Source organism: Carcharhinus amblyrhynchos, chromosome 8, assembly GCF_965287045.1.
Source record: "Carcharhinus amblyrhynchos chromosome 8, sCarAmb.v2.hapA, whole genome shotgun sequence".
NCBI classification, from domain to species: domain Eukaryota; kingdom Metazoa; phylum Chordata; class Chondrichthyes; order Carcharhiniformes; family Carcharhinidae; genus Carcharhinus; species Carcharhinus amblyrhynchos.
In genome coordinates this window covers 115,981,965-116,006,269 of record NC_137331.1, presented here as the reverse complement: position 1 = coordinate 116,006,269, position 24,305 = coordinate 115,981,965, and the positions used below count along the sequence as shown (strand labels likewise).

The following is a 24,305-nucleotide window of genomic DNA, read 5'->3' as shown; positions in this document are numbered from 1 at the left end:
GATTTTGGCATTGGTGAGCATAACGTGTTTTACTCCAGGTGTGATTCAAGTGACTCACATGGAAACTTTTATCAAAGTGCGTTTAGGAAGAGTTGGAAAATAACAAAGGGAATTAGTGTGACTTTTACCAATTACAAGACATAAACGTGACACAATATAACTCCCAACAGTTAGCTGTTTCTGTTGTTCCAATTTAAAACAATATCTAGCTATACACCGTTCTTCAGAATTAGTTAGCACTAATTATAAGGTTCATGGTGGGAGATAAAGGCAGGATGTCCGAGGTAGATTCTTCACTCAGAGTGGTTGGGGTGTGGAATAGACTGCCTGCTGTGATAGTGGAGTTGGACACTTTAGGAACTTTCAAGCAGTTATTGGATAGGCATATGGAGCACACCAGAATTATAGGGAGTGTGATAGCTTGATCTTGGGATTGGACATAGCTCAGCACAACTTTGAGGGGCCTGTACTGTTCTATGTTCTAAAGTAAGTATGCACACATGATATTAAGTTCCCAACTTTTAAAACCTATGGACAGAGATCCCAGCAGCAATTTTCAGAGAAGGATATATCCTCAAGGCAGCAAAACAAAGGTAAATCTATGGTGGAATTTTCTGGCCACACTCACCCCAAGGCCATAAAATTCTGCCCGAAGTCAACAGACCTTTGCAGGGTGTCCCCCACACTCTGACTTCCACCTGTTATGATTCCCATGGTGGGTGGGATGGGAATATTCCACCTGAGACAGGAAAGGATATTTCTCTGCATCTCCCAAAACAATATCTGGAATTCTCTGAGAAAATGTAGCTGTCCCCAGTCATAGGACCTGACCTGTCAATTATCCCAATCAAGCTCTACTCTCCAAGCCCTCTCCAAAGATTAAAACAACTGAACAGTGCATTTGTTCAGAATAAAACAAACATGATGTTAATTATCACGGTATCATCATAAAAGCAAAATATGCTAGATGATGAAGCTGGGATTCACCAATATTACAGCACTGTGGAGGTATTCACTGAGCACTGGAGAATGATTTCAGATATGGCTGTAAAGAGTGAATTAATAGATTTAGTAAAAGGCAGAATAGAACATAAGAAATAGGAGCAGGAGTAGGCCATCTCGCCCCTCAAGCCTGCCCCGCCATTCAATAAGATCATGGCTGATCTGAAGTGGCTCAGTTCCACTTTCCCGCTTTCTCCCCATAATCCTTAATCCCCCTGCCTACCAAAAACCTATCTACCCGCGTCTTAAATATATTTAGCGAGGTAGCCTCCACCACTTCAACAGGCAGAGAATTCCGGAGATTCACCACCCTTTGAGTGAAGAAGTTCTTCCTCAACTCTGTTCTAAACTGCCCCCCCCCCCTAATCTTGAGGCTGTGCCCTCTCGTCCTGCTGTCCTTTCTGAGCGGGAAGAACCTCTCAACGTCTACCCTATCCATCCCCTTCATCATCTTATACGTCTCAATAAGATCCCCCCTCATCCTTCTAAACTCCAACGAGTACAAGCCCAGTCTATTCAGCCTGTCTTCATAGTTCAACCCCCTCAACTCTGGTATCAGCCTAGTGAACCTCCTCTGCATTCCCTCCAAGGCCAAAATATCCTTGTGCAAGTGTGGCGACCAAAACCGCACGCAGTACTCCAGCTGTGGCCTCACCAGTGCACTATACAGTTGCAGCAAGACCTCCCTACTTTTATATTCAATCCCCCTCGCTATGAAGGCCAGCATCCCATTTGCCTTCCTGATCACCTGCTGCACCTGTAGGCTGGGTTTTTGCGACTCATGCACAAGGACCCCTAGGTCCCTCTGCACCGTAGCATGCTGCAGCTTTTCGCCCTTTAAATAATAGTCCCTCCTACTATTATTCCTGCCAAAGTGGACAACCTCACACTTTCCAACATTGTATTCCATCTGCCAGGTCCTCACCCACTCGCTTAGCCAAAGATGTAGATCAAATATCTCTGCATTGAGAGTAAAATCACACACTAGTCAAAGTCAGCACTTGTTTACTTTTTACTTCTGTGTACTTTTTAGAAAAAACCGTTTGAAGCTAGAAGATCACTGTCAAACCTTTAGGTAAAGGTTTAGTAATAAACCTACAGAGGCAAGATTGGAATTTTAAAACAATGTTCTGTGTACTGACTAATTATATCAGCAGTTTGTATCTTTGACTTGGGAGAGAGAGAGGTATTCCAATGCCCTCCCTTTTAGAGCTGTTTCAGAGGTGGGTGCTCCTCCAGACGTTTCTCTGGGTTAGTTCCCAGCTTAATTTAATCATGAATAAACTATTGTAACCTGTTTCTGGGTCTCCTGTGGTTAGTTGGAAGAAATTCACCACAACATGGCCAATTCATTGTTGCAAGAATGAAACAGAGCAGAGATAGGCAACAATTACATATTAGAAGAAAAAAATTCCATAAAATGAACATGTTGAGAACATATGACCATTAAATGTTAAGTGATAATAGTTTAAAACAAAGGGAGAAATAACAAATTAAATCAGTGAAATGATAAGATCCAGAGAGTGTGAATAGTGAAAATGTAGAGTAAATTGTGCATGCAACAATTGGCATTTATGCTGTAACCACTTGTTAGGATTTTTATGAATCAAAATTTTACACAACCACATGAGATGCACTGAAAGGAGAGATATCTGGAAAGTTGGAGCAGCAAGTCTGATGGAAGGGAAGGCACATTGACACTAGGGATACAGATCAGTTTGCTCATAGTTTATTCATTAGAGGGGGATTAATTCAAACAGGTCTAATTTATCCTTTCACTGCCTGTCTATAAACGGATGTTTTTGATCTCCCCCCTCTATAAACGATGGTGTATTTTCCCCAATCCCTCAGTTTGACATGATCTAATCCTAAACCCATAGCAAACACGAGATACAATAAAATAAAAGGATTGGTTTATACAGGAAAGGCTTGCACAACATCCACCTCTTTTGCAATCATACAATAAAAGAGGGATAAGGTAAAGGTACAGGGCAAAGACTGCAATAAAAATATGAGTTATAGTTTCACTCAAATCCAAATTAAAGATCCAAAGATTCTTCCTTCAGAGTTTAGCAGGCTGAAGCTGTTATAGTGTTATCTGTTTTTCCAGGAGAAGACTGCCACAATGGAAGAAGGCACATGGTCTTATAGGCAGGATGGGTGGCATGGTGGTTTGCACTGCTACCTCACAGTGCCAGGGACCCAGGTTCAATTTCAGCCTCCGGTCACTGTGGGGAGTATGCACATTCTCCCCATGTCTGCATGGGTTTCCTCCAGGTACTCCGGTCTCCTCCCACAGTCCAAAAATGTGCGGGTTAGGTGGATTGGCCATGCCAAATTGCCCCTTATTGTCAGGGAGAGTAATTAGGGTAAATGTATGGGGATAGTTCCTGAGTGGGATTGTGTTCAGTGCAGATTCAATGTGCCAAATGGCCTCCTTCTGCACTGTAGGGATTCTATGAGTTCTGATGTTCCAGAGATCCAGATTGTATACTCAGACCAAGCAATTTACCTGGACTTTATGCTACTCCCTGTTGGATGACAAAAAGATAGACTGCCTGAGCTTAGGTACATGCGCCAATATTATAGATCCTAGCAGGTTGGAGTGAGGTTACATACTTCCTCTCTTGAGTTTTGGACAACAAATGTAGGTTTGCAATCTTTAGATGTTTAATAGAAGGCTCCCTTTTGTCCTTGCAGATTTATCTGCCTGAATTTTATTGCCTGCCCGTCACAGAATTGGAGCAAGCAAGGGGCGAACAATGGGACCTCAGATGGGAATTTCTCGTCTCATTTGAGCAAGGCTGTAAATTCCCACCCATCGTCTCTGTTGGCTATCTCTACCTCTGGAATGTGATGGGCATATTTCTTTGGAATTTGATATTCTGCAGTCACAAGGGCACAGTGCCTCTTTAAAGATAACAAGGTCCCTGCTGGTTTTCTGAAGGTCAGAAGTTCCACTGGTATAAGTCATGGCTAGTCAGCCTTTGCTCATTTCTCAAATGAAATAATTTTATAAAGTAGCCAGGTTGACATAGGTAAATATTTTTCTTCCTGATTCCTGGATAAAGGCCTGAAAGGTTACAAAGTGCCTAACAGGATTATTTTAAATTTTAGGAATAGTTGATTTTCCCACTACCTATTCAGACATCATCAAGATAGCCTACTTCCACTTCATATAATGTTACCTGATTCAGATCCCATCCCAGTCCAAAGATGTGTGGGTTAGGTTGATTGGCCATGCTAAGAAATTGCCCCTTAGTGTCCAGGGATGCACAGGTTAGAGGGATTAGTGGGTATAATATGTAGGAATATGGGGGCAGGGCCTGGGTGGGATTGTGTTCAGTGCAGACTCGATAGGCTGAAGGGCCTCTTTCTGCACTGTAGGGTTCTATGATCTATGAACTGATTTATAATCTTGAAATCTTCATCCATGCCTTTGTTGCTTCTATCCTTGACTACTTCAATGTACTTTTGGCCAGCCTCCCATCTTCATAAATTCATAGTCATACAAAACTGCTGAACGTACCCGAATACACAGCAATTTTCATTCACCTATTATCCCTTTGCTCAAGTACCTGCATTGATTACCTGTCTGAAAACACCTAATTATTAATATCCTCATCCTTCTTCATCGAATCACAGAACTGTCACAGTGAAGGAGGTCTGCATCATCTCTAGGTGAGCAATTCATTGAATACCATTCCCCTGCCTCCTCCACATAACCCTGCACATGCTTTTTAGCATTCAGCCAAATCACCTTTTATGTGCTTCAACTGAAGCTGCATCCACCACACTTTTAGATAGAGCATTCTACACCTTATCCACTTACCATGTGAAAATGTTTTTTATTATGAAAGTCGATGGAATTTAAATTCAATTAATAAAAAATATGGAATTTAAAAATATTGTAAGATTCAGTCATGGTGACCATGAAACTATCATTGATTGTCATAAAAATCTATCTGGGGATTCACTAATGTCCTTCAGGAAGGAAATCTGCTGCCCTTGCTAAGTCTGACCAATGTGACTTCAGACACACAGCAATATGGCTAACTCTTAACTGCCCTCTGAAATGGTTTATCAAGCTACTTAGTTCAAGGTAAATTAGGGATGGTTAATGAATGCCGGCCTTGTTAGTGATCCCTGCATCCCATAAAAGATGTAGTAACGAATTCCACATTCTCACTATGCTGATTAAGGAAGTTTCTTTTGAATACCCTATTCAATTTCTTGGTGACTATATTGATGGCCTCTTATATTGTTGGCCTTTAGTTATGCTCTTCCCTACAAGTGGAAACCTCTCTGTGTCCACTCTTATCAAAATCTTTCATAGTTTTAAAGACCTCTTGTGGTGATGTATCCCACAGAAAGATAATTGACAGTTGGGTTGACAGTTGGAGTTTGGGAGTCATTGAGTTTATAAGCTCTTATCACTATCCTAGTTGTTTTTCCAAAATGAACCTCCTGTTTGTCTACCTGCCTTGTTACTCCCGATTATTACATGTCTATTAGGTCGTACATCATCGTCTCTTTTACCTGATTTTGATGCTGTCATGTACGCCCTCCACCCTGAAAGCCTCAGCCAAACCTGCATCTGAGGTCACAATCATGGATGTCAGATCAGCCTTCTCAAAAGTCAACCCACAGAAAACGACTGGCCCAGATGGGGTACCCAGATGAGCACTCAGATCCTGTGTGGACCAGCTGGTGGGGTATTCGCAAACATCTTTAATCTCTTTTTACACCAATCTAAGGTCCCTACCTGCTTCGAGAAGACAACCATCATTCCTGTACCAACGACTATTGTTCAGTAGCCCCGACGTTTATCATTATGAAGCGCTTCAAAAGGTTGGTCATGGCACGGATCAATTCCGGCCTCCCAGACTGCCTGGATCCACTACAGTTCGCCTATTGCCACAACAGGTCCACAGCGGACACAATCTCCTTGGCACTACACAACCCTGGAACAACTGGATAACACAGATACCTATGTCAGACTCCTACTTATTGGTGATTTATTAGTGGATAGTGAAGAAAGTTATCTCCAATTGCAGCGGGATCTTGATCAATTGGGCCAATGGGCTGATGAATGGCAGATGGAGTTCAATTTAAATAAATGCAAGGTGATACATTTTGGTAGATTGAACCAGGGCAGGAATTACTCAGTTAATGATAGGGCATTGTGGAGTGTTACAGAACAAAGAGATCGAGGGGTACATGTTCCTAGCTCCTTGAAAATGGAGTCACAGGTGGACAGAGTGACAAGGAAGGCATTCAGCATGCTTGGTTTCATTGGTCAGAACATGGAATACAGGAGTTGGGATGTCTTGTTGAAGTTGTACAAGACATTGGTAAGACCACACTTGGAGTACTGTGTACAGTTCTGATCACCCTATTATAGAAAGGATGTTATTAAACTAGAAAGAGTGCAGAAAAGATTTACTAGGATGCCACTGGGACTTGATGGTTTGAGTTATAAGGAGAGGCTGGATAGACTGGGACTTTTTTCTCTGGAGTGTAGAAGGCTGAGGGGTGATCTTATGGAGGTCTATAAAATAGATCAGCTAGTCAATATATTTTCTCTAAGGTAGGGGAGTCTAAAACTAGAAGGCATGGGTTTAAGGTATGAGGGGAAAGATACAAGTGTGCAGAGGAGCAATTTTTTCATGCAGAAGGTGATGAGCATCTGGAACAAGCTGCCAGAGATAGCAGTAGAGGCGGGTACAGTTTTGTCTTTTAAAAAGTATTGACAGTTACATGGGTACCATGGGTATAGAGGGATATGGGCCAAATGTGGGCAATTGGGATTAGCTTAGGGCTTTAAAAAAAAAGCAGCATGGGCAAGTTGGGCCAAAGGGCCTGTTTCCATGCTGTAAACCTCTATGACATTATGACTACAGAGTAAAAAGTCTCACAACACCAGGTTAAAGTCCAACAGGTTTATTTGATAGCAAAAGCCACTGTCTGATCTTCTTGGAGATCTTCTCCACTTGGAGCCAGTAGTTTACAGTGTTGATGGTAGCAATGATGTGGAGATGCTGGCATTGGACTGGGGTAAACACAGTAAGAAGTCTCACAACACCAGGTCAAATCCAACAAGTTTATTTGGTAGCAAAAGCCACTGTCCGTGACTACAGCTCAGCCTTCAACATCATTATTCCTGCAAATGTCATCTCCAGACTCCATGGCCTAGGGCTCGGCTTGACTCTCTGCGACAAGATCCTAGACTTCCTAACCCACAGACCGCAATCAGTAAGGATAAGCAACAACATCTCTTCCATAATTATCCTCAATGCCAGTGCACCACAAGGCTATTGTCCTCAGCCCCTTACACTCTTTATACACCTATGACTGCGTGGTCAAATTGCCCTCCATCTCAATTTTCAAGTTTGCTGATGACACCATCATCATAGGTCGGATCTCAAACAATGGTGAGATGGAGTACAGGAATGAGATAGAGAATCTGGTGAATTGGTGTGGCCACAATAATCTGTTCCTCAATGTCAACAAAATGAAGGAGATTATCATCGACTTCAGGAAGCATCGTGGAGGACATACCCCTGTCTACATCAATGGGGGACAAAATGGAAATGGTTGAGAACTTAAGGTTTCTAGGCATCCATATCACAAACAGCCTGTTCTGGTCCCTCCATTTTGACAGTATAATTAAGAAAGGCCACCAATGTCTCTACTTTCTCTGGAGACTGAGGAAATTCAGCATGTCCATAACGACGCTCGCCAACTTTTACAAATGCACCATAGAAAGCATTCTTTTTGGTTGTATCATAGTTTGGTAAGGCTCCTGCTCTGTCAAAGACCAATGCCCAGTCCATCATACAAACCAGCATCCCATCCATTAACTCTGTCTACATTTTTGATTGCCTTAGAAAAACAGCCAGCATAATCGAAGACTCCACGCACCCCAGACATACTCTCTCCCACCTTCTTCTGTCGGAAAAAAGATACAAAAGTCTGAGGTCACCAACCAACTCAAGAACAGCTTCCTCCCTATTGCCATCAGAATTTTGAATGGACCTACCTTGGACTAAGTTGATCTTTCTCAACAAACTGATTATGACTGGAACACTACATTCTTCACCCTCCCCTTTCCTTCTCTATGTATGGTATGCTTTGTCTGTATCGTGCGCAAGAAACAATACTTTTCACTGTATACTAATTCATGCAACAATAATAAAACAAATCAATTTATTGGAGTTCTTTGAAGGAGACACCTGCTGTAGATAAAGGTGAACTAGTGCATACACTGAACTTAGATTTCTAGAAGGCATTTGATAAGGCACTACATCAAAGGTTATTGCAGCAAATAAAAACTCATGATTTGGGTGGTAACATATTGACATGGATTGAAGATTGACAGGAAACAGAGTTGCCATTAATGCATCTTTTACTTGTTGACACAATGTGATGAGTGGTGTACCACACGGTTCAGTGATGGGGCCTCATCTTCTTAGTTTATGTAAATAACTTGGATGAAGGGGCTGAAGATATAGTTGCTACATTTGCTGACAATACAAAGATAGGTAGGGAGGTAAATTGTGAAAAGGATGTAACAAGGCTATTGTGACAAACACATGACTAGAAAACTGGAAAAGTGGGCATTATAAAGTTGCTTAGGAGGAAGAGGTATAAATGAGGAAAAAGCAGCAGGTGTGCTTTTCAGTGTTTTGCCACTGACCACCATTGGCACGTATCTTCTCTTGACCTGTGTTTTTAATCCCCTTGTTTATATTTATTTTCTGTTGTTTGGCAACCATATTCCTGTTGAGAGAGGGGTGCATAGTTTTTGGATTTTTCTTTTATTTTGTTTTGTTGCGTGTGCATAAATCTGACCTCATAGAGGTCAACTCAGTGCACCTGAGGATTTTCATTTGCTGTTTTGCACCATGTCTGTTTTTTCTATATTGACCAAGGTTTTTGTTTTCTTAACCTCCTCAATCTCTCTGGATTCCTGTCCTAGCTTTTTCTTCTCTCAACTTTCTTGACAAACAAAACTGTTATCGACTAACCAACTTTTTTACAGATTCCCCGATTGCTGACGCTACGCGAAAGCAGTAGATATTACTATATGGAGGTTCTCACATAGTTTTTCCATGACTTTTAAAACAATATGGGTACATCTGTTTTGTATTTTTTTCTCTTTTGTTATGGCTATAGGTGGTAATAACTTCAGGATTGCCTGCATCTGCCTGTAGACAACTTTCTGAAAGTTATGGATAGGTTAAATATATGGGCAAATTCTGGCAAGTGGAGTACGATGTGGGCAAATGTGAAATTGTCTATTTTGACAGGAAGAATAAAAAAGAAACAAAAACAGAAAAACGCTGGAAAATCTCAGCAGCTCAGACAGTGTGGTGGGGAGTTCTGCTTTGGTGGCTGAATTACTTTAGAAATACTAAAAAGCAATTCTGTTTAATAACTTTCGCAAAGGTAAATGAAACTCAGATTTAAAGTGTAATAAACTAATTTTGTTATAAACATGCAAACAGTGCAAAGAACAAAGGACATATATTAGACAAATATAATACTTTTTCCAAAGGAGGATCTAGTGATGCGACAGAACTTTGAGTTTCCTCCGCAGATCTTGACTTCCATGCCAAAAACTTATACTATTCAGTTATCTTAGACACAGCCCAGTAATTAACTTAATATGATCTTATTTAATATTCAACTTGTCAATCTATTCATGGCAACATTCTTAAATCAAATTACAATCTGACACCTTAAATAATGGTTTGTCATTTGTTCATTTAACTATCAGAAGCATATTCCTCAATAAAAATGGCTTCCTGGTTGCTTAGCAACACTAAACTATATTTTTAACCTGTTCAGTGTTTTGTAGGGTAGTCAGAACTTTTTTTTTACTGGATGAAGGCCCAGTCATCTGGCAGAATTTCCAGGCTGAACTCCCTATTCTCGAATACAAAATTATATAATTTGTTCTTCGAAACAATGCATGGCTTCATAACTGTATCATATTCAAGCTACATTGTAATTGAGTTTTCATGTTTTAGTCAATTCACTGACACAATTAGTCCTTGAATTTTACATTCAAATACTGGCAAACATATTAGCTTTACATTTATGATTCCAATGCCTGTTTTATTCTAAAACCTTATATTAAAATATTAGTAGCTGGCTATTGTTGGGTATTATATGATTAAATATTCTCTTCATCGGACAGTATCTGTGGAGAGAGAATAGTGCCAACGTTTTGAGTCAGGGTGACCCTTTGTCAGATCTCTTCAAAAAATCCAAGGCAACTAGGCAGAGTCAACATGGTTTTGTGAAAGGAAAATGTTTAACCAATTTATTGGAGTTCTTTAAAGGAGTCATGTGTGCTGTGGATAAAAGAGTTTTAATTTACACTCCCTGCTGCCTCAGTAAAGCAGCCAGCATAATCAAGGACCTCACACACCCTGAACATTCTCTCTTCCATCTTCTTCCCATCAGGAAAAAGATACAAAAGTCTGAACCGTACCAATCAATGCAAGACGAGCTTCTTCCTTGCTGCCATCAGGCTTTGGAATGGACCCACCTCGTATTAAGCTGATCTTTCTCTACACCCTAGCTATGACTGTAACACTATATTCTGCACCCTCTCCTTTCCTTTTCGGTGAACAGTATGCTTTGTCTGTATAGCGCAAGAAACAGTACTTTTATTGTCTTCCAATGCATGTGACATTAAATCAAATTTTAGAAGATTATAGCTTGAGAAATTAAAGTTATAAATTGAAAATGTGAGAAAGCATCCTGATCTAAATGCAATTCAAACAAGCTTGGTATTTATTCCATTTAAAAGGTTGGGGCTGTGTTGACTTACAAAAAAAATTAATTGGTTATAATAAGTCATTTTTAAATTTGTTCATTGGATGTGGGCCTCATTGACGAGGCCGACATTTATTGTCCATTCCTAATTGCTTTTGAGAAGGTGGTTGTGAGCTGCCTTTGTGAACTTGTCTTCTTGTTAAAACATTTTGACCTTACATTTCAAAAGGTTCCCAAATCCAGACCATGGTTCACAACTCCTCTGAGGGGCTTGAACAAGTCATGAAGTAGCTGGTCCTTCTCCACAAAAATTGCAAGAGACCAGGAGATGCCTACCCCTGCAGTGGAGCCTGCCAAGTCAGCTGTGTAAGGTGCACAGGCCTTGCTAATCACAACCTTATCCATGCTGATGAAATTTGGGGATGATGAGAATGATGGTGGGAATCTCAAAATTGGGTTCTGCCTACCATTTTTAAATGACTCCAGAATTATTCTGACCTTGCAAAAATCTGAAAGTGACCTGGAGAGTGTACCTGCTAATTTCCTACCTCTCTAAATTCTGATGGTAGGGTGGCACAGTGGTTAGCACTACTGCCTCACAGCACCAGGGACCTGAATTCAATTCTGGCCCTGTGTAACTGTATGGAGTTTGCATGTTCCCACCCGTATCTGCCTGAGTTTCCTCTGGGTACTCCAATTTCCTCCCACAGTCCCAAGATATGCACGTTAGGTAGATTGGCCATGTTAAATTGTCCCTGCGTATTTCAAGATGTGTAGGTTAGGTGGATTAGCCATGGTAAATGCACAGGGATAGGGTGGGAGCAGGCCTGGGTAAGATGCTCATTCAGAGAGTCTGTGCAGACTTGGTGGACCGAATGGCCTCCTTCTGCACTCCAGGAATTGTTTGATTCTGACTGCAAGAACTGCTTATGTTGTTCAATGTGCATCATTACTGCTTGCTGGCTGATCACTTTATTCCCACAGGGTGCTCTACAGACATTTAGTGACATCTTTGTTCTGACATCTGGAAGGCAATACGCCATCCCGGATTCATAGAATCCCTACATTGCAGAAGCAGGCCATTTGGCCCATCAAGCCTGCAAGCCACCGACAACAATTCCACTCAGGTTCTCTCCCTGCAATCCCACATATTTACTCTGCTAATCCCTCTGACACCAATGGACAATTTAGCTCGGCCAATCAACCTATCCCTTTGGGATATATCTTTGGACTGTGGGAAGAAACCGGAGCACCCAGAGGAAATCCATGCAGATATGGGGAGAATATGCAAACAGACAGTTACCTGAGGCTGGAATTGAACCTAGGTCCCTGGAGCTGTGAGGCAGCAGTCTAACCACAGTTCCATCCCTATTTATAGTTGAAGAAATGCCGGGCTATTCCGCTAAATATTGAATCACCCATCTTTATTGATTCTTCATGCTTTCTTGTACTCCCTGTACAGCTGAGCCATTGTACATGGTGCCATGGACATAGCTTTGACTGCACTCCCTAGATGAACCATAACTTTACTCAAAACCAAACACTTGTTTCTTTTCAAATTTCTCCACGTCCTCATCCTCTCCCTATCTCTGTAACCTCCTCTGGCCCTTCAACTCGATGAGAATGTCTGTACACATCTAATCCTGGTTTATTGACCATCGAAGAATGTAATTGCTCCACCACTAACGTCCATGCCTTCAGTTATCCTGGTGCTCAGCTCTAACATTTCCTCCCTAAGCCTCTGCTTCCTTTAAGATGTTAAAGAATCTCTTTGATCATCTTCCCTGATTTCTCCTTTCAAGGCAGGTCAAAACAGTTTTTTGTTGATTTATCTCTTATGAAGCATCTAGGGATGTTTTACTATATTAAACGTGGATGTTATTAAAATTTAGTTTAAAGGTATGCTTTAAAATTAGGATTTGGGAATTAATGATAGGGTTGGGATTAGAGTTTATGCTTTGACAGGTAGAGACAACTGTTGACTTTGCATAGCACGGGTTGATGGGTTTTTGATAGGCGAGGGGATTAAGGGTTATGGGGAGAGGGCGGGAATGTGGAACTGAGCCACGACAGATCAGCCGTGATCTTACTGAATGGCGGGGCAGGCTCGAAGGGCTAGATGGCCTACTCCTGCTCCTATTTCTTATGTTCTTATATCTTTAAGGGGTTATAATAAGCCATTTTAAAATTTGTTCATAGGATATGGACCTTGTCGGGGTCAAAAAGGTTGATGCGGACCTTTGTTGGCTAGGCTAACATTTATTGTCCACGTCCTTGAGAGCCGTGGACATTTGCAGTGCTGGGTAATAGTGACAATATTTGAGCTGATACTTGCCTAATGACTTCTACGTTACCCGGCCACAAACTTTCATTGTCACTGAACACTCGCATTTATTTATCTGCCCGAGCGTCAGCCAGCGCACAACAAGCCTATCTCACCTCTCCTCAAAATAAATACGGCAATGAACACGCAGCGGTGTAACTCAGAGATAATCTGCGCTTCTTTATTATTCAAACGGCTCTGAATGGGAAGGAACGTGACATTTGTAGTCACGGTGAAGTCAGGGCGGTTCATTCATCTCACTCAGTGGAGGGGGCTGTTTTTGGCGGTTTAACGGCCGCTCCGCTTTCAAATCCAAACCGCTCTGACGCTGGAGGACGCCTGCGAGGCGCTGGGCTCGGGCGGAACTCCCGCGCCTTCGGGGAGGCAGCCCGACTGCAGAGCGAGGGTAGGTAGGTACCGCGCATGCGCCTGGCTTCACCACCCGCCCCCTTCCCCTCTTCAGACAGGCCGGGGAAGCCAGGCGTCCGCCGACGTTCCCCTACTCTGGGCCTAACGAAGGAGCAAGAGCAGTCCAGGGCGACGGCCGCCTTTCTCTCTCTCTCTCTCGCTTCCTATCATTGACAGGGTGCCAGAATCAACAGAGTCTGTGGTCATGAGTCTGCATGTAAACTTTTACTTCAGGTGAGAGTTATTCCCTCAGTTGAACCGTAATCATCGGTTGGGCTTTTCTACCTTTGCTTTTGTTCCAGTCATTAAACTATTCCCTTTATAATAATGCCCCCCCCCCCGCCCCCATTAGCAGAATAACGTCTGCTAAAAGTGCTATACCCTCTTCCTGTTATTTTTAAACGTATAGGTTAGATGACGGTAGTAATTAATGCACTTCTAAACTTTTCATGCCCATGTAGGATTTGGATTGCACTTGTCTGACTCTTGAATGGACCTATCTTGTATTAAACCAGAAGAGAGCTTTGACAAAAGGTCATCTGGACTCGAAACGTTTTAGCTCTTTTTTTCCCTCCTCACAGATGCTGACAGACCTGCTGAGATTTTCCAGCATTTTCTCCTTTGGTATCAGATTCCAGCATCTGCAGCAATTTGATTCTATTTTGTATTAAGTTGATCTTTCTCTACACCCTAGCTATAACTGACACTACGTTCTGTTCACTCTCCTTTCCTTCTCTGTTATGTACTCTATGGATGGTATACTTTGTGTGGTACAAGGAACAATATTTTTCACTATATCATAGAAACCCTACAGTGCAAAAAGAGGCCATTTGGCCCATTGAGTCTGCACTGACCACAATCCCACCCAGGCTCTACTCCCATATCCTTACATATTTTACCTGCTAATCCCTCTAACCTATACATCTTAGGACACTAAGGGGCAATTTTAGCATGGCCAATCAACCTAACCCACACATCTTTGGACTGTGGGAGGAAACCGGAGCACCCGGAGGGAACCCAAGCAGACACAAGGAGAGTGTCTGTGTGGAGTTTGCACAATGACCCAAACCAGGAATCAAACCCAGGTCCTGGAGCTGTGAAGCAGCAGTGCTAACCACTGTGTTACCATGCTGTCCTGAATCTAGAATCCCTGTAGTGCAGAAGGAGGCCATTTGGCCCATCAAGTCTGCACTGACTCACAATCCCACCCAGGTGACCAGAACTGCACACAGTGCTCCAAGTGGGGTCTGACAAGGGTCTTATAATGTTGCAGCATTATCCCCCGACTCCTAAACTCAATCCCTCGATTAATGAAAGCTAGCACACCATACACCTTCTTGACCACATCCTCCACCTGCGATGCCAATTTAAGAGTCCTATGGACCCGGACCCCAAGGTCCTTCTGATTCTCTACACTGCTAAGAGTCCTACCCTTGATATTATACTCCTTCATCCCACTGGACCTGCCAAAATGGACCACTACACATTTATTCCCATTGAAGTCCATCTGCCACTTCTCCGCCCAGTCTTGCATCCTATCTATGTCTTGCTGCAACTTCTGACATCCCTCCAGACTATCCACAACACCACCAACCTTCATGTTGTTGGCAAACTTACCAACCCATCCCTCCACGTCCTCATCCAGGTTATTTATGAAAATGACAAACAGCAGGGGTCCTGGGGCACTCCACTGGTGACCGACCTCCATGCAGAAAAAGACCCATCCACAACCACTCTCTGCCTTCTGCAGGCAAGCCAGTTCTGGATCCACAAGGCAACAGCCCGTTGGATCCCATGCCCTGTCACCTTTTCAAGAAGTCTTGCATGGGGGACCTTATCAAATGCCTTGCTGAAGTCCACATAAACTACATCCGCCACTCTTCCTTCATCAATGTGTTTAGTCACATTTTCAAAGTACTCAGCTAGGTTCGTAAGGCACGACCTGCCCTTGACAAAGCCATGCTGACTACTTTTGACCATACTAAACTTCTATAAATGTTCATAAATCCTGTCCCTCAGTATCCTCTCCATCAACTTACCAGCCACTGAGGTCAGACTCACCGGTCAGTAATTTCCCAGGCTATCCCTGTTACCTTTCTTGAAAATAGGAACCACATCCGCAACCCTCTCCCGTCACCATCGACAATGCAAAGATCATCACCAGAGGCTCTGCAATCTCTTCCGTCACCTCCCACAGTAACCTGGGGTACATCCCATCTGGTCCCGGCGACTTATCTATCTTGATAGAATTTGAAAGTTCCAACACACCCTCTTTCTTAACGTCCGCATACTCAATCTTTTCAGTACGCCGTAAACCTGCAGTCCAATCACCCAGATCATTTTCCACCGTGAATACTGGTGCAAAGTATTCATTAAGCACCTCTGCCATTTCTCCTGGCTCGGCACAGACTTTCCCCATTCACCTTTTATAAGTTCTATTCCTTCACAATCTTAATCATGTTTAAGAAATTTGATTGAGGTTTTTTTTTGAAGAGGTAGCCAGGTGTGTAGATGTGTATAGTGCAGTTTATGTAGTCTGTGCAAATTTCAGTAAAGCTTTTGACGAGGTTGTGCATGGGAGTCTGATTAAAGAAGATAAGGGCTGAAGGCATCCAGGGCAGTTTGGCAAATTAGATTCTTATTTTGCTTGTTGTAAGAGGCAGAGGGTGATTGGTCAAAGGTCGTTGCTGTGACTGGCAACCTGCGTCAAGTGGTGTGCTGCAGGAATTGGTGCTGCGTCCCTTGCTGTTTTTAGTTAATGATATAGACAGGAATGTTGGGGGTATGGTAAGCCGGTTAACAGATGAAATAAAAATTGATGGTGTGGTAAATAGTGAGGAGGAGAGTCTTAGATTATGGGACGATATAGTGTGCCTGGTTGGATGGGCAAAACAGTGGCAAATGAAATTTAACCCTGTAAAGTGAGGTGATGTATTTTGGGAGAAGCAAGGGAATATACAATGAACGGTAGAACGCTAAGAAGTATAGAGGACCAGAGAGACCTTTTGGTGCATGTCCAAAGATCCCTGAAGGCAGCAAGATAGATAAATAAGGTGTTAAGAAGGTATATGGGATACTTGGCTTTGTTTACTGAGGCATAGAATATAAGAGCAAGGAGGTTATGTTGGAGCTGGATAAAACTTATTAGGCCATAGCTGGAGTGTTGTATGCTTTTCTGGTCGCCACATTACAGGAAGGACGTGATTGCACTAGAAAGTGTGCCTGAGCTGGAGTGTTTCAGCTGAGGAGAGGCTGGGGTTTTTCTTGGAGCAGCAAAGGCTGATGGGGGAATCTCATCAAGATTTACAAAATTGAGAAATATAAAAAGGTAGATAGGAAAAAACTTTCCCCTTAATAGAGGAGTCAATAACCAGGGACACAGATTTAAAGCAAAGTGCAGGAGATTTAGAAGGGATTTGAGGAAGAACATTTTCACTTAGAGGGTGATGGGAATCTGGAGCTCACTCCCTGAAATTGTGGTAGAAGCAGGAACCCTTAACATCTGAGAAGCATTTAGATAAGCACCTGAAATACCATAACATACAAGGCCATGACCAAGTCCTGAAAAATGGGATTAGAATAGATGGCCGGCATAGACACAATAGGCTGAAGGCCTCTTTCTGTGCTGTAAAATGTCTTACACAGTAAGAAGTCTCATAACTCCAGGTTAAAGTCCAGCAGGTTTATTTGATAGCAAAAGCCACTAGGTTTTGGAGCGCTATATTGTAAATGTCTTCACACTGGGGATAAGCGTGCATCATGTTGTGTGGAACTATGACTGTGCTAAATGGGATAGACTTTGAACAGATCTGGCAGCTCAAAACAGGGCATCTATTAGATGCTGTGGGCCATCAGCAGCGCAGAATTATACTCGACCATGATCTATAACCTCATGCTAGGCAGCACCAGGCATACCTAAAATGAGGTGAAGTTGCAAAACAAGACTAGCAGAGCTAAGCAAACTTGCAACTAATGGATCACATCTAAGCTCTGCAATTCCACCACATCCAGCCAGAAATTAAGCAACTCACTGGAAGGAGCTCCACAAATATCCTCGTCCTCAATGATGGAGGAGCCCAACACATCAGTGCAAAAGATGTCAGAAACGTTCACAACTATTTACAGCCAGAAATGTCGAGTAAATGATCCAGCTCTGTTCCCTCCTGAGATTCCCAACATCACAGAAGTCAGTGTTCAGGCTTTTCAGTTTACTTCACATCAAGAAGTGACTGAAGATACTGGATACGGCAAAGCTTATGGGCCGTGACAATATTCCAACAATAGTACTGCAAGACTTGTGCTGAAGAACTTGGTGCACCCCAAGCCAAGCTATTCCAGTACAGCTACAACACTGACATCTACCCAGAAAAGTGGAAAATTGCCCAGCTATGTCCTATACACAAGAAACAGGACAAATCTAATCCAGCCAATTACTGCCCCATCAGTCTACTCATCAGTGAAGGCACAGTGGTTAGTACTGCTGCCTTTCAGCACCAGGGACCCAGGTTCAGTTTGGCCTTGGGTGTCCATATGAAGTTTGCAAGTTCTACCCATGTCTGTGTGGGTTTGCTCCTGTTTTCTCCCAGAGTCCAAAGATGTGTAGGTTAGGTGAATTAGCCATGGCAAATGTGTGGGGTTACAGAGATAGAACGGCAGGGAGGGTGTGTATGATCTTCCAGGGAGTTGGTTTCATTGCAGTAGGTCAAATGGTTTCTTTCTCTGCATCATATTTTGATTTGATTTATTATTGTCACGTGTTAGCATACAGTGAAAAGTATTGTTTTGTGCGTGCTATACAGACAAAGCATACCGTTCACAGGGAAAGAAACGAGTGCAGAATGTGGTGTTAGTCATAGCCAGGGTTTAGAAAAAGATCAACTTAATGCAAGGTAGGTCCATTCAAAAGTCTGATGGCGGCAGGGAAGAAGCTGTTCTCGAGTCGGTTGGTACATGACCTCAGACTTCTGTATACTTTTCCCGAAGGTAGAAGAAAGAATGCCCAGGATGCGTGGAGTCCTTAATTAAGCTGGCTACTTTGCTGAGGCAGTGGGAGGAATAAGCAGTGTCATGGATGGTAGGCTGGTTTGAGTCTGTGGTGCATCTGTAAAAGCTGGTGAAAGTCATAGCTGACATGCCAAATTTCCTTGTTTTTCTTAGAAAATAGAGGCATTGGTAGGATTTCTTAACTATAGCATTGGCATGGGGGAGCAGTGATGTGGATATGCCGGCGTTGGACTGGGGTAAACACAGTAAAAAGTCTGACAACACCAGGTTTTAGTCCAACCGATTTATTTGATAGTAAACGCACAAGCTTTCGGGTTAGCTCCTTCGTCAGGTGAATGGAGAGTTCTGGCCTCAGACAGAGCATATAAAGCACAGACAGTTTAGAGGTTACTGATTAGAATGCGAATCTTTACACCTAACCTGCTGTTCAAGTCCTGAAGTGGCTGACAATGTGTGTGGAAGGAGCACTGATCACAGGTTAAAGAAATGTGTATTGTTTCCAGACAGTACAGTAAATGAGGTTTTGCAAACCCAGGCAAGTCACGGGGGTTACAGATAGTGCGACGTGAACCCAAGATCCCTGTTGAGACCGTCCTCGTGTGCGGAACTTGGCTATCAGTCTCTGCTGAGCGACTCTGCGCTGTCGTGTGTCGTGAAGGCCGCCTTGGAGAACGCTTACCCAAAGGTCAGAGGCTGAATGCCTGTGACCACTGAAGTGTTCGCCAACAGGAAGGGAACAGTCTTGCCTGGTGATTGTCGAGCGATGTTCATTCATCCGTTCTCGTAGCGTCTGCATGGTCTCCCCAATGTACCATGCTTCGGGACATCCTTTCTTGCAACGTATCAGGTAGACAATGTTGGCCGAGTTGCAAGAGTATTTACCATGTACCTGGTGGATGGTATTCTCACGTGTGATGATGGTATCCATGTCGATGATCCGGCATGTCTTGCAGAGGTTGCTGTGGCAAGGTTGTGTGGTATTGTGGTCACTGTTCTCCTGAAGGCTGGGTAGTTTGCTGCGAACAATGGTCTGTTTGAGGTTGCGTGTTTGTCTGAAGGCAAGAAGTGGAGGTGTGGGGATGGCCCTGGCGAGATGTTCGTCTTCATCAATGATATGTTGAAGACTCCGGAGAAGATGTCGTAGCTTCTCCGCTCCGGGGAAGTACTGGACGATGAAGGGTACTCTGTCCACTGTGTCCCGTGTTTGTCTTCTGAGGAGATCGGTGCGGTTTTTCGCTGTGGCACATCGGAACTGTCGATCTATGAGTCGAGCACCATATCCTGTTCTTATGAGGGCATCTTTCAGCGTCTGGAGGTGTCTGTCACGATCCTCCTCATCTGAGCAAATCCTGTGTATACGGAGGGCTTGTCCATAGGGAATGGCTTCTTTAACATGTTTAGGGTGGAAGCTGGAGAAGTGGAGCATTGTGAGATTGTCTGTGGGCTTGCGGTACAGTGAGGTGCTGAGGGGAGCAGGACAGGTTGTTGGTGATCTAGACATTTAAAAACTTGAAGCCCTCAACCTTTTCTACTTCATCCCCATTGATGTAGACAGGGGCATGTTCTTCTCTATGTTTCCTGAATTAGATGACATTGAGGGACAGATTATTGTTGCCGCGCCAGTTCACCAGATTCTGCATCTCATTCCTGTACTTTGTCTTGTCATTGTTTGAGATCCAACCCACCACGATGGTGTTGTCAGAAAACGGAGAAGATCACTTTTAAGGCACCAGCTGAGGCAGATTCGTTTCTTCAGTGGCATATATACTTAATTAGCTCATACTTTTTATGGGCGAACTATTGGATGTCTCAGTGGTTTTCATGGCATTAATGACTGGAAGCTGTGCTTTTTCAAATCTTGCTCAATGTTGTTTAAGTCTGAGCCAATATAGATGGTCATGGAGAATAATAGCATTGGACTTTTGAAAAGTTACATTTTCATGGTGTGATTAATACTGCATACCCCTATTTCCACAAGAACAACTGGGCTGGCTCTTTCAATTATGGTCAAGATATTTTGTTTCCTGCATTAAGGAGAAACATGAGGCCTAGCTTAGTTTAATTATTACTGTTCGCCAGGAAGTCAACATGTGTTTGGTGTTTTGGGTATCATATGCTTAAATGCCCAGATTGGCCATTTTACATGCTTGTTAAGGGCATGTTTGACTTTTGAATGCACCAAAGCGCTCAGCATGTGGATACAGTGAGCAACTTTTCAACAGCATGTTATATAATGTAGTTCGTGTGTTGTGGGTACCCTCCATTAAAAATGTTGGTTTGTTAATGGATGCTCTACAAGATGGAATACCTGCTGCTTGTCTTGTTTATAATGATAAGTTTCAGATTTTATTGAGTTAAAGGTTTATTATGCCATTTAGTTTCGTTATCTTGTTTGGGAGTGTGATTGTTCTGGGGGTGGGAAGAATTTTCTACCCAAAGACCTTTTTGTATTTGGCCACTTTGGTTATGCAATGGATCCTTTTGACTTTGTTTCCTTTCTTCATTCAATTTACTGACTCGTTTGTAAAGTCTTCCTGTCTGTAAGACTAGTTTAGATGGTGAGGGTGGTATGGAGCCCTCGATCAGATTAGGTTGATGGAACGTTAGGGAATTAAATGGCCCAGTAAAACGTTCCAAAGTGTTTTTGCATCTCGAGAGCCTTAACACTGAGTGTATTCTTTTGAAAAATACATCATGTTGAAGATCACACCAGATTGTGGAAAGCATAGGTTAGCCAGGTGTTCATACTGACTTCAACAGTAAAGTTAAGGGGATGGTAATTTTAGATTAACAACAGAATTCTATTGTCCCCCATAAACATAATCTTAGACCCTGGAGGAAGTTATACAATAGGTACTGGCACACTTTTCAAACCCCTGTAGTTTGGATGAACATCTATGCCCCTAACTGGGATAATATGAAATTTATTACAGTGCTACTATCCTTCCTTCCCTTCCCAACCTAGACACCCTCCATTTTAGTTTTGGAGGGGATCTAAACCGTATTAGAGATCCAAGGTTGGATTGTTCCCTGCTCTTTCCAATCTGTCCAAGGCTCGCCACCTTTATGACTCAAAATGGTTTGTGTGATACCCTTGGCATTTCCTCCTTCCAGTCACAAAGGACTTTTCCAACCTCTCTCTCATGTCCACCATCCTGACTTGCACATCAGCTGCTTTTTCTTAGAGATCTTCACCCCGCTACCCCACAATTAAAACTGCCTAGAATTCTGCCATTGTATCAATTCTCTTGACTTGGCTCTTGTGTCCATACGTAAACGTCTAGATTCTGTGGAGATTTTACACAACCTTACTATTTGATACAGATTTTTATGATTCTATGTTTACTAGTATAGATGCTTGTCAGTATTTTGGGAAACCCTCAAGGTGATTCTCCAAGGAAACATAATTTCTTACAATGCATTTATCAAACAAAAGTAAAATACCAAGAATTGGTGGATTCAATTTTAGAAATAGACTGTCAATATTCCATTATCTCGACTCCTGACAAGCTAAAGCTCCAGTTTGATTTGCTGAGCCCATGTTACAATGATTAAAGGGACTTGTTATGAATACAGGAACAAAGCTAGCTGATATTAGCCCACCAGCTTGGATGTTAATCTGCTTCTTGGTTTATCCCCCAGGTCTTTGACTGCTCCCATAATCTTACGACAGACCCTCTGTTATTAATTTGATCGTTGCTTCCTTTTATTGTAGCCTCTATAAATCTGAACTCCAGTTGGATAGCATGGCAGTGGCTGATTTTTCTAAATAACTTTGGCATCCCATCTGTAGATCAGGTGGCACAGTACCACGGTGGTTAGCACTGCTGCTTTAGAGTCAGGGAACCTGGTTCAGTTCCTGGCTTGGGTCACTGTGTGGAGTTTGCACGTTCTCCCCATGTCTGTGTGGGTTTCCTCCCCAAGCTCCGGTTTCCTCCCACGTTCTGAAAGACGTGCTGTCGGGTGCATTGACCCGACCTGGTGTCGGACTGGCAACTCGGGGAATTTTGCAGCATCTTCATTGGAGTGCTAATGTAAGCCTTATTAGTGACTAATAAGTAAACTTTAGATGTGGGCAGGAGCAGAGACTTAGACGACCCTTTGCGTCTGGATGAGATTGTATTGTATGGTAGAGCAGGCTAGAGGGGCTAAATTGCCTACTCCTGCTAGTTTGTTTTTCTTTTTCAATATGTCCCTATCTTTTTACCAAAACCAATTTTTGTTAACAAACTGATGTCAGTGTTTGTCTGGGCAATTAGAACTCTTTGAGCCCAAAGGAGTGATATTTCAAAGGAAGATAGTGCTAGCCCATAATCCTATCTAACCTTCCTATTATTGGGCAGGCAGTATTCAAAAGATTTTAATATGATGTCATGATCCAAGTATAAACTGGTGTTTTATGGAAGCACATTTCTGCTGTTCATCCTTTCTTCTGGGCTTAATTTGTGCTCAGCTTTCCTTTTTCCTCCTTTTAAATATACATCATACCCCGTTGTGATTTGTACTTTAAAAAATGGGAGTAATTTTGTCAGCATTTTAACCTTTAATTCCTTCACTATTAAGCCCTATTTGTAATAACCACTTTATTTTTGTCTTCCAAACTTTACTTGGCATTTGCCTTGGGGAGGGAGAAGAGACTTGAATGTTTTACTGACCTGTTTGTGGATGGGAGCTTTGCTATCCTCAGCAAGCTTGAAGCCAAATTTAATTGATCTCAATTTTGTCTTTATCATGATTTTCAAGCCCAGTTTTTGTTTTTGCTCGAATTGTCCATTCTTTCTTCATATACTTCCAAGTATATTATTGGAAGGGATTTTGTCACTACCTCAAATCAGATGTGGTTTTCCTTCAAGGTTGTATGATCTTATGCTGTTTGGTGAACCTTCCCTCTCTCCATAAGATGATAAATGTTTGGAAACTTGGGTTTGACCTTGCAGATGACTGGCAGAAAGAGGCTCTTTTTAGGGTCAACTCCACATCCTCCTATGCTTGGTAAAGCTTAATTCAATTGAAAAGTTTTGCATAGAATTCACTTTACCAAGGCCAGAATTGATGTTTTTTACCAACACAAACAACAGTGCATCAGGTACTCACTCTCACTGCAGACATTTTCTCATTGTGTCTGAAGCTGGTTGGTTTTTGGCTGTTCTTCTTTGGCACTCGGATCTTTTTTTTTTGGAATGCTTATTGAAAATTTTCTCTTTTTTTTTAAACATAGTAAATAAACACACACAGGTCCACACAGTGCTCGAGTGCACATTCCAATGTGACTGGACCCAGGGCTCCCCATTGTCAGGGGACAACTCCTGGTTCCCCTGGCACCCACCCTGCCCAAGTCCCATCTGATAGCAGCAGTAAAGATGGTAATATATAAAAACAAAAAGCAGAGGAACGGTGGTGGAGAGCCAGTGAGTGTCTAAGCAGCCCTGGCTATAAACTAACCAGCAGGAAAAAGGAAAGAGAAGAAAGAGTGTGAGAAGGAAAAGAGAAAAGTTCTCATGTTGGTCCCCAAACCTCACCAGGGCGTGTCCACCAATCAGGGAAGGGGGGTGGGTTCTGTGGAGGCGCTGGGGCTATCGAGAATCTACTCACCTAGGGATCTAGATAGGCTGAGCGAGTGGGCGAGGACCTGGCAGATGGAATACAATGTTGGCAAGTGTGAGGTTATCCACTTTGGTAGGAATAATAGTAGGAAGGACTACTACTTACGGGGTGAAAAGCTGCAGCATGCTATGGTGCAGAGGGACCTGGGGGTCCTTGTGCATGAGTCGCAAAAACC

At 42.7% G+C, this 24,305-nt stretch overlaps 1 protein-coding gene across 4 annotated transcripts in view; it reads left to right on the top strand.

The window, feature by feature from the left end:
* Nucleotides 1–13,592: 13,592 nt before the first annotated feature.
* cep192 (centrosomal protein 192) overlaps nt 13,593–24,305 on the top strand; it is a 143,352-nt gene continuing 132,639 nt past the window's right edge. For all 4 annotated transcript variants that reach the window (XM_080194690.1, XM_080194688.1, XM_080194689.1 and 1 more), the window contains exon 1: nt 13,593–13,756. The gene's annotated coding sequence lies outside the window, so the exon portion shown is untranslated. The remainder of the gene's footprint in view (nt 13,757–24,305) is intronic.